The sequence below is a fragment of the Notolepis coatsorum genome (assembly GCF_963971535.1).
Source record: "Notolepis coatsorum genome assembly, chromosome: 16".
NCBI lineage: Eukaryota > Metazoa > Chordata > Actinopteri > Aulopiformes > Paralepididae > Notolepis > Notolepis coatsorum.
The window spans coordinates 77,906,031-77,916,538 of NC_140180.1; positions in this window are offsets into that span (position 1 = coordinate 77,906,031).

Sequence of the window (10,508 nt, forward strand, 5' to 3'; positions counted from 1 at the left end):
AATGGATTCTGGGCAGACAAGACTTAAATACACAAACTAATTAGAGACATGGGGGTGATTGGTGATACCACACAGCTGTGGTAAAACAGAACTAACACAAGGCTGAAAGAAACACACTGGGGAATAAACTAGAATCAAATATACAAATACTGAGACCACACAAGACTAGATCACACTTACAAAACATAGGCAGGAGGAACACAAGACTAAAACAGGGGAAACAATGCAGACAACACAGACCACAAATGCACCAAACACAGACTGGTGAAAATAACATAAAACAGATGAATGGCCAAAACCACAGTGCTGCAACACCTGCATCAGGCCACCGGATGGCAGTAGCGTATTTGTTTATGAATGGAGGTGGTGAGAGTCCAATGGCCGGTCCAGTAGGACCGGGGGGGTTACAGGGTTACCCTAACCCCAGTGGCGGCTCATGAATTCTTGACGGGGACGGGGGGGGGGGGGGGGCGGAATTAATTAGTATCCCCCTCTATCTCTCCTTCTCTCTCTTTCTTTCTCTCACACACAGCGCGACGTGGAATCGATTCGTTACACAATCAGACCTAGTGTATGTGTAGTATTATATACCAAGAATAACTTCAGTATGAGTACAGGGCTGTACACATATTTTGCATATTGTTAAACGAGCCAAGGCTAGCTATTAAACTATCGATATGAATCGAAAACGGGGGACCCTGATGTAAACAAGACAAACGTCTTTCTCTGGTCTGCATCCCCTTAACAATTGTATGTATTGAGCCGTACTGTATTGTACCCATTCTGCAATCTGTTAAATAAAGTTTTCATTCATTCATTCATTCAAACATAGACGATATTGAACAAGCCATAATCCACTTATTTCCAATCCAAAAGAAACTCCACTCTCTCTCTGATCAATACAATAATAAACACATTTGTATAACTTATCATTCATTGTCTGGTTGATTATGATCCACCCGCGACGAAAACAAAAACACAGCATAAAGAGAGCAAGAGAGAGAGAGAGAGAGAAAGAGAAAGAGAGAGAGAGAGAGAGAGAGAGAGAGAGAGAGAGAGAGAGAGAGAGAGAGCGAGAGAGAGAGAGGGAGAGAGAGAGAGAGATAGCGAGAGAGACCGAATTAACTCACTGTTTACGTGGTCAAGACTGCATCCAGCTATTAGCTTGTTAGCATTGATAAAGTATATCCACTCCACTGTCCAGACTGTGTTGATATCCATTGTCCATGCATGTCCACACTGCATCCATATATAGCTATACTACCTGGCGTTCCTATCGCCATGCTCTAAGACAAACTCTAACCTTAACCAACTTTGAAAGAGTGCCTAAGCTTAACCGTCGAAAGAACTTGCCGTCACACGATATCGCCCTGCTCTAATACAAATAGCTGCATCACAACAACACAACAGCTACAACAGAAACTGGCGTTGGCCAATCAGAGAGAGCGTCTCCGAGAAATGCGGCTACGGAAATTATAGACGCTGCTGCTTAGATCATAATACATCATATTTCAACGCACAGCGCGTTACGCACTGATTGGCTGCAACGGATACAGCGATGAAACAGTGCACGGCGTGCACGCTCACTCAAAGCGCTATTGCGTCTAGCCCGAGAGAAATGCGGCGAGGAGAAATGCGGCTACGGTAACGGAACATATTCTCTATCAGACAGTGAGTCACTTCCTGTTCAGGAAAACGATTATTTATATTTGATATATTAACGTTATATTGTGCATTGGAAACACAAACATACTTAAAATGAGTAAATATTATTCATTTTAAACATGTTTATATTATTTATAGGGCTATAAAACAAAAAAACAAAAAAAGAATTTCTTATTCTCCTCTCTTTTAACCAGGGTTAACCAGGGGGGGCGGCGCCCGAGCGCCCCTAGTGGCCAGCCGCCACTGCCTAACCCTAACCCTAACCCTAACCTGTCCAGTTCTGCGACTAGGGTGAAAGGTGTGACACTTGTTATTCACACGCTTAATAGTGATTGTTTTTAAAAAAACAAACATGGATTATTGTAATGTGAGTCCAAGATGTGATACTGAGCTACTTTTTTGGCATATACATCAAATCTAGCCAACGCTATCCACAAATGCACGTAAAAAAAAAGGGCTTTTTGACCAGAACTGCGACTCGGTTGACTCGAGGGTTCAAGAACTGATATTCAGGATCTAGTCATCTTGAAAAGTCTGAATCTGGATCAGGGTGATCCTATCCTGGATTGCTTTGAAAAACCGGGACAAAATCTAGCTGAGTTGTCTGATCCTGGATCACAAATAATTGTATTTCAAAATCTGATCGGATCAGATAGGGATTAAAAGTTTTGAACTCCTGGGCCCTGGGGATAGAAGCTGGGTCACAAGTCATCAGAATAACAATACCACGGCTTCTCTGACTGGAAGGTGTTAAGTGTTTGTGTGGGTGGGGGGTACATTGATTTCTGGGTAAAGTAGTCATTATACATTGTAAGAGAAATGGCTCATAGTTTCTCTGAGGCCTGTAGCTCCGGAATAAGTAGTGTGTTATCAGCATGATTCATAAGACATATATTGAAAGGTATCCACCCAATTTGTACAAGTGATGGCTTATTTTGAAGGTATGAACCTGTACTTTCATAGGACCTCAAGTCTGTGCTGAGCCACATATCACCGACCCCTTGATGGGGGATCCCCTTTGAACTGCCCATCTGAGGTTTCTCCCCCTTTTTCCTAATGCACATTTTTAGGGAGTTGTTCCTTATCTTCATTGGGGAAAGTCTGGGGGTGTTGCAAAATTGTGGATTTTGTGGTGGTTTTATTGTGGATCTATTGTGATATTTCTTTTTCATCTGTGAAGCCCATGGAGGCAATTTGTTGTGATTGCGGGCACTACAAATGCATTTGATTTGATTTGATTATGTGGCTGTGAGGGGATGTGAGACCGCAGGTGCCTCTCAGGTGCTAAAGCAGAATAATCTGAACTGTTGAAGAGGGACTTTGGCCTTCTTTGAAGCTCTCAGGAACACTGGTAAGAACCTTGTTATGTCAGGACCTCTGCCCTTTTCTGTTACATTTGGGGACATGACGTTTAGTCGCCTCCGCCAGCTACACATCTGGCTAAAGGGTCACTGCATGTACTAGAAGATTCCTTATATTGACAATTCTTAAATGGGATGGGGTTTGTCTAAATACAAATGGATCCAAGCTACTCTCATCAAACATGCTACAAAAATTACAATCTCTCATGTGGGAACCAGCCATCTATATACCCTCTGTTTGATATCAATTTAGTCCAAGCCCCATTTAACCTTTGTGTCGTGTTCGTTTCTCCCCCCTTACTTTGGTGCTCCCGATCAAATTTGACCGGCCTGTTTTATTAGCTGCTCTTACATTAACACAGAAACCATTGATCATCACCTCATTTTATTGTGTGTGTGTGTGTGTGTGTGTGTGTGTGTGTGTGTGTGTGTGTGTGTGTGTGTGTGTGTGTGTGTGTGTGTGTGTGTGTGTGTGTGTGTGTGTGTGTGTGTGTGTGTGTGTAGGTAGGTGTGTGTGTGCGTGCGTCTTTTCAGCAGCTCCTGCCCATGTGATGTGAAAAAGTGATCGCAGGTGATATTATACAAGTGGCGGTTTCTCCACTAGGGGCGCTGGGGCGCCGAACCCCCTGGTAAAGAGAGAGGAGAAGAAGAAAATATATATACATATTTTTTTTAGAGCCCTAGAAATAAAATAAACATGTTTAAAATGAATAATATTTACTCATTTTAAGTATGTTTGTGTTTCCAATGCACAATATAACATTAACACTTTAATCGCCGATGACGTGTTTAGACGTCATTCCTAGCCATGCTCATTCTGCCGAAGACGCCGTAACTCGTCTTTGATGTCAATATTTCAAAAATCTGTGATCGAAATCATATTTCTCTTCCGGGGACCTGAGATGTACAGCTGAGCTCCACTAAATTCTCTAGCGGTTCAAGAGTGCCATCTCGTGGCCGATCGGCAGATCGCCAACAGGAAGTGACTCGTCAAACAGGAAGTGCTCATCCATATATCGTCCGGGCACTCGCGATCATTAGCAGGACTCTATCTCAACACACTGGATAATCAATCGCTCGCCCTAACTCAATAAACAACGTTATTTGGACGTATATAGTATTATACAACCTGGAAATGGTTCATCAGGATCAACATCCCATAATGGAAAACTGTCTACTCCACGCTGATCATCCAACGGCGTGAGGAAGATACAGTGAGTTTCAACGTTATTTTCTAACGTATTCTATACTAACTGATCTGATGATCATATGACCCACACTAGATGAATGGTATAAGGTTGCCCACGGAATTATAAACGCCCCCTCGCCTATCCGGTCAATATCAGATGATACGTAGTAACTTCTAGAAGTACCTCCAGTTGAAATTTTTCATCTGGCAACGATCGCTACCAAACTGTAATTGATCATCAATATAATGCATTTGGAGCTATAAATCAAGTTCTGGAGAAAGCTGCAGAAAACGATAAAAACATACTTATACTTTAGACCATATTTTAGTATGAATATGTGAATGAAAAAGTATATCGTTGCTACACCCTGAACAATGGATATAGGACATTGAATGGGCCATAATAATGGCAATTTAGCAATATAATTTAAAAAGTTATAGCCCTGCAAAGAAGGGGAACTTCTCCATAGACAAATATAGCTGGCTAGGGATGGTAAATTATGAATTTGAACCATGGCGATCAAAGTGTTAATATATCAAATATAAATAATTGTTTTCATTCACAGGAAGTGACTGTCTGATAGAGAATAATACCGCGTCTATACTCCGTAGCCGCATTTCTCTCGGGCGAGACGCATAGCGCTTACAGTGGGCATGCACTGGTTTCATCGCTGTATCCTTCGCAGCCAATCAGTGCGTAACGCACTGTGCGTTGAAATATGATGTATTATGATGGAAGCCGGTCGCGTTTTCAAGTGACTAGCTAGAAAAAAAGCATTAGGCACAACACCGGTGTTGCAGACCGGATGTTTTGCTACCTTGACTCGTAGCTGGATGCAGCACGACGGTATGGTCCGGACTGTGGAGCTTCTTTTTGAGTGGATTTAAAATAAGTGGATTATGGCTTGTGTTCAACAACAACAACAACAACAACAACAACACCAACACCACCACCACCAACAACAACAACAACAACAACAACAACAACAACAACAACAACAACAACAACAACAACAACAACAACAACAACAATTCAACCCCATTCAACTTGTGATGGTAAGTCTATGTTAAGGCTATACTCTGTCTTAGCTGGTGAGTCGCAATCTTTTCTCTCTCTCTCTCTCTCTCTCTCTCTCTCTCTCTCTCTCTCTCTCTCTCTCTCTCTCTGTCTCTCTCTCGCTCTCTCTAGAGCGATGCTGTGTGTTGTTGAAGCCCATAATCACCCGGACAATGAATGGTAACTTGTTATAAAGGACAAGATAGGGGCGCCCCAGTGGCGAACCACATAGCGCTCTCAGCCGCGACACGGCCGACCCGGGTTCAACTCCCGAACCCGTCGTTATTTGCCGAATGTCTTCCCCCCACTCTGTCTCCCATTCCTCTTCTGTCTCTCCCTACTGGACTGCCCAGTAGAAATAAAGCGATAAAACGCCAAAAATGTATTATATAAAAAAAGAAAAGAAAAAGGACAAGATATACATAAGTGCTCGGAGCATTTATTAACGTTACATTTTCAACAAGATTGCTGGCTGCTAATTAAACACTTCATGGAAACGGGGTAACGTTATGTCGAGTTCATACGTGTACTAGTGTAGTATGAATGAACTCGACTTAACGTTGGAAACGGGGTAACATTATGTCGAGTCAGTGTTCGCTTGGTCAGCTGTCCGCTTGCCCCCCCCCCTTCACCCCCCCCCCCCCCGCGCCCACCCAAATGTAGTTCACACCGGCCGCCACTGTATTATACCCCTTGAGACGGGCTGTCATGTCCAGCACAACACGCATGCCCTGGTTTCTTTCTGGCCTTCCAGTAACATGTTTCCCATGTAAATCTGCATATTCCAGGCGTAGCTGCTCCTGGCATCACATGCTGCCCAGATCTTGATCCCATACTTGCCTGGTTTGCTTGGGATGTACTGTTTGAGCAAACAGCGACCTCTGAAAGGGACCAGGCGCTCGTCCACTGTCACCTCAGGGCCTGGATTGTACATCAGTGGTAGGCGCTCCACCCACCTGTTCCCAAATGTTCCTGATGGCAGCCAGTTTGTCGTCTCGCCAGCGGAAAGGTTGTGTAGTTCTATCATCAAATCGGATAACCTGTGAGAGGACATGAAACATGGGACATGGGACATAGTTGACCGGAATATAGGCCTCCGTGACTCCGCATCCCACAGACCTTTTGTAGCCTCATTGTTGTACCGATATACTCCTGCTAAACTCAACAGACCCATGTAGGCATGGAGGTCTACCTGGTCCAATGCTTTCCATGTGTCCGCAAACTTACGACTCCCCTCCAGATTTGACATCTCCAGTCAAATTTCCACAATGGACTCTGGTAAAAATAAGAGTTGGAAGCTGGACTTGATGTCATCCACAAGATGTTGCATACAGTTTGGCCCTGGCGTCATCCTATAAAATATTCACCAGAGCAAGTTGCCATTCTTGGACTGGAATGTCACCTCAGGTGCCTCTTCCTCAGGGGCCTCTTCCCCAGGTGTCTTCCTCAGGTGTGTCTTTCTCAGGTGTGTCTTCCCCAGGTGTGTCTTCCTCAGGTGTGTCTTCCTCAAGTGTGTCTTCCTCAGGGGCCTCTTCCCCATGTGTCTTCCTCAGGTGTGTCTTCCTCATGTGTGTCTTTCTCAGGTGTGTCTTCCTCAGGTGTGTCTTCCCCAGGTGTGTCTTACTGTCTTCCTCAGGTGTGTCTTCCTCAGGTGTGTCTTCCTCAGGTGTGTCTTGCTCAGGGGCCTCTGAGGATCGATGTTGTCTTCTATTTCTGAGACATCCTCTATTTCTGGTTCAACTTCAATCCCCTCTCAGGTTGAAAAAAAAGAGCCCCTCTGGCAAAAAATCTAGTAAAATGAGAGCAATGCACAAATAAAGCTACATATAGGGGTCTATGAGAAGATATGATACATTTTGTATCGGAAAGTGTGGTTCACATGGAGGGATGGGCACATACGCCTGGGAAAGTGACAGGTTCCCATAACAAACACCTAATTGTTTACTTTGAAATGTGGAACAGGTGTTATAAGTTTAGTCTGGAAGGTGTGGTCCACGTGGGGGGATGGGCACATAAGAGGTGGGACGAGGAGACATAAAGCTACATATGTAAGAAAATTACATTTTGTATCGGGAGGTGCGGTTCATGTGGGGGGATGGGCACATAAGCATGGGAAAGATGTGGGAAGAGGAGACACCTAATTGTTATGTGAGGGTTCGGTGTGGGATAGGAGAGGAGATCCCAAGTGCAAGACACGAGCAGAGAGAGAAGAGACTGAGACGACGGAATGAAGTGAACAGGCTTTTACTTTACAGTTGCGACAAAGATACACGTTGCAAATGGTAGCAAAACAAAAGCAAACTGTACAACCCGAAAACAAACTCAGCAGTGCTGGAAAAATATGGAATAAGAGGAACGGACTCACAGGGAAACACTGGTGACAAGGTGAGTACGTGACCAAACACAACTGTGGAGAAACAAAACAATACAATGGCACGACAATGAATGTGAGGAACAGGCAGCTCTATATACTGCCCGTGATTACTAATAAGTGCCAGCTGGAATAAGGTCTGGCATGGCCAAGGCTGGAGAACACAAGGCATAGTAAAACAAAACTCACATCATTAATAAAAGCATGTGTAAAGGAATATCTAAAAGGAAAACATATGTAAAAGAACAACCCTTAAAGGAAACATATGTAAAGATGTTAACACTAATAAAAACATGTGTAAAGGGATGAGCCTTAAAGGAAACACATGAAAAGTATCAACACTTACAGAAAACATATGTAAAAGAGATGAACCTTTAAAGGAAACATATGAAAAGATAAAACCTTTTAAACACAAGCTAAAACGCACCACACAACATGAACAGAGGAAACACAGCATTAAAGATATCCAGAAGACCTAGGACTAAAGGCCTGATGAGGTCCAATATCTGGAGCTGCTGCGTTTGGCCACCAGAGGGCGGCAGAAAACCACTGTTCATATTGTTCGGACAGGATCCCTGGCCGGAACCATGACATGTTCATTCTAAAAGGGGTCCACGTGGGGTGGAGTATGTGTGTGTGTGTAGTGGTGGTTGTGGATTTGTGGTTGTGTACTATCTGATGGATGAACACAAGATTCTAGGGTCACCCATTAATTTCCTATGGTGGACAATCTTGACCGGGAACACCACAGGCAGGGCACGAAATTAGAGCCCACCATTGGCAGGCATATTTTAGGTTTGGCTAGTGAGACTGAGAGGTCTGTCCGCCATGTGGCGGGTAATCAAATAGTCATGTAAAATTATTTTGGCGCGTCGTTGGCTTGTTTACCAACGTCACATCTGCTACTCTTCTTCTGCTCTGTAGGGAGCTAACGTTACGCCCATCCAGAGTCATGACACTGCGCCCACCTAGCTATCCGCCGATTAGCCAACGTTAGCGTATTAACGTTAAATGTGATACAAATAAGTATGTGGAACCATATTGAAGGAGTAAGCCGGCCGGTAAAAAGAGAACTCACCGCGGCTTTCTCACACGAAAAGGGGGAAGAAGTGGCAGCGAGAGCGGGACCACCGAATAAAATAAAGTTTAGAGAGGAGTGGACATTTGGAGATGCCGTTACGGTGTCTCAAGAGACTGGCTCCAGTATGATGCTGGGGCTGGAGTGATGACTTGTTCGGTGTGCCGCAAGTATGTAAAAAACAGAAACAACACTTGTCATTGGGAGTAAATCGATGAAGCTGGAAGCAATTCGTGACCATGAACAGAGCCAGTGTCACATTGGCTGCATGTCTGCGTTCCAGATTACATCAGAGCCTCTCTTTTCAAGACCCTCTGTGGTTAGCCAGCTAGCACCGCCCGGTGACCGGTGTTTATTTCAGTCGACTAACGTAATGTAGCTCTTGTCATTCACCAGTTACTAAATGTAGCCATGCCATGTCACATATGCATTGCTGTCAAATATTAAATACTTTTTTATTATGAATTACGCTATGAACTATAGATTGCTAACGTTCCACAGAAATTGAATAGCACACTAATACTAGCACTATGAAGTACCGTAGGCTTACCACCAGAGGGAGACGATGTGTAACCTTACTACTACACTGACTTTTCAGATCGCATCAGTTCCTAGTTCCTTAAGTCTGTACTCCTTTAGATGAAAACGACCATTTATGACTTTCCAAACATTCCGATTCTGATTCAGATTCAAATTACTTTATTCGCCATTTCATACAGGTACAAAATGGAACGTGTTTTGGCATTACAGTGCATACTTTTTTCACAATTAAGAACAATACAACAGTAAATAAATAATTTTAAGTAAAGTGCAAGACAGGACAGAACAGTGAGACAACAATAAGACTGTGAAAGTGCGGTGGTTGGGGACATGGATACAGTGCAACACAAAGTCTTTATTTCAGTGACGGCACGACGGCAGGCACAATAAAAACAATGGAACAATGGAACAGTAATAATAAAAAACAGCTATTATGACTTCTGGAAAGAAGTGAGTGTTATGAACAATTGCAAAGCTCCCTTGCCATCAGTGGAGGCTGCTGACCAAATTTTTAGGTGAAGCACAAATTATTATATTATATTATATATTAAATTATATTTTTTAAACATCCCCAATGCTGCAACACCCCCATTCCTCCCAGGTGTCAGGCTCCTCATTCGCTTCCATTCATTTTGGGGACCATGTTTAAATATCATACTTCTGAAGTATAAACAAACTATACTGCTGTGACGATTTCAATAAAAAAAATACCATTCTGAGTCAATGGTATGCAAAACTGTACATTGGAATATCTAACATGTATTTACCACCTTCCTCTGCACGAGGCCACAGATGGGTTTTATGTAACACAAGGACAATGAAAGAATGAATGAATGAATGAATGAATGCATGAATGAATGAATGAATGAATGAATGAATGAATGAATGAATGAATGAATGAATGAATGAATGAATGAATGAATGAAAACTTTATTTAACAGATTGGAGAATGGGTACAATACCACCAATAGTACGGCTCAATACACACAATTGTTAAGGGTATGCAGACCAGAGAAAGACTTTCGTCTTGTTTACATCAGGGTCCCCCATTTTCAATTCGTCATAACATGACATACAGATAGACAGTACTGCTACATCTATATGACATACAGAGATATAGACAGTACTGCTACATCCAGACATTTATGACATACCAGATCTACAAATATACATTACTGTTTGAGAGTACAACGCCTGTCATATAGACCTATAGCTTTGGAAACTCTGATTAAGGAGAGGAGAGGAGA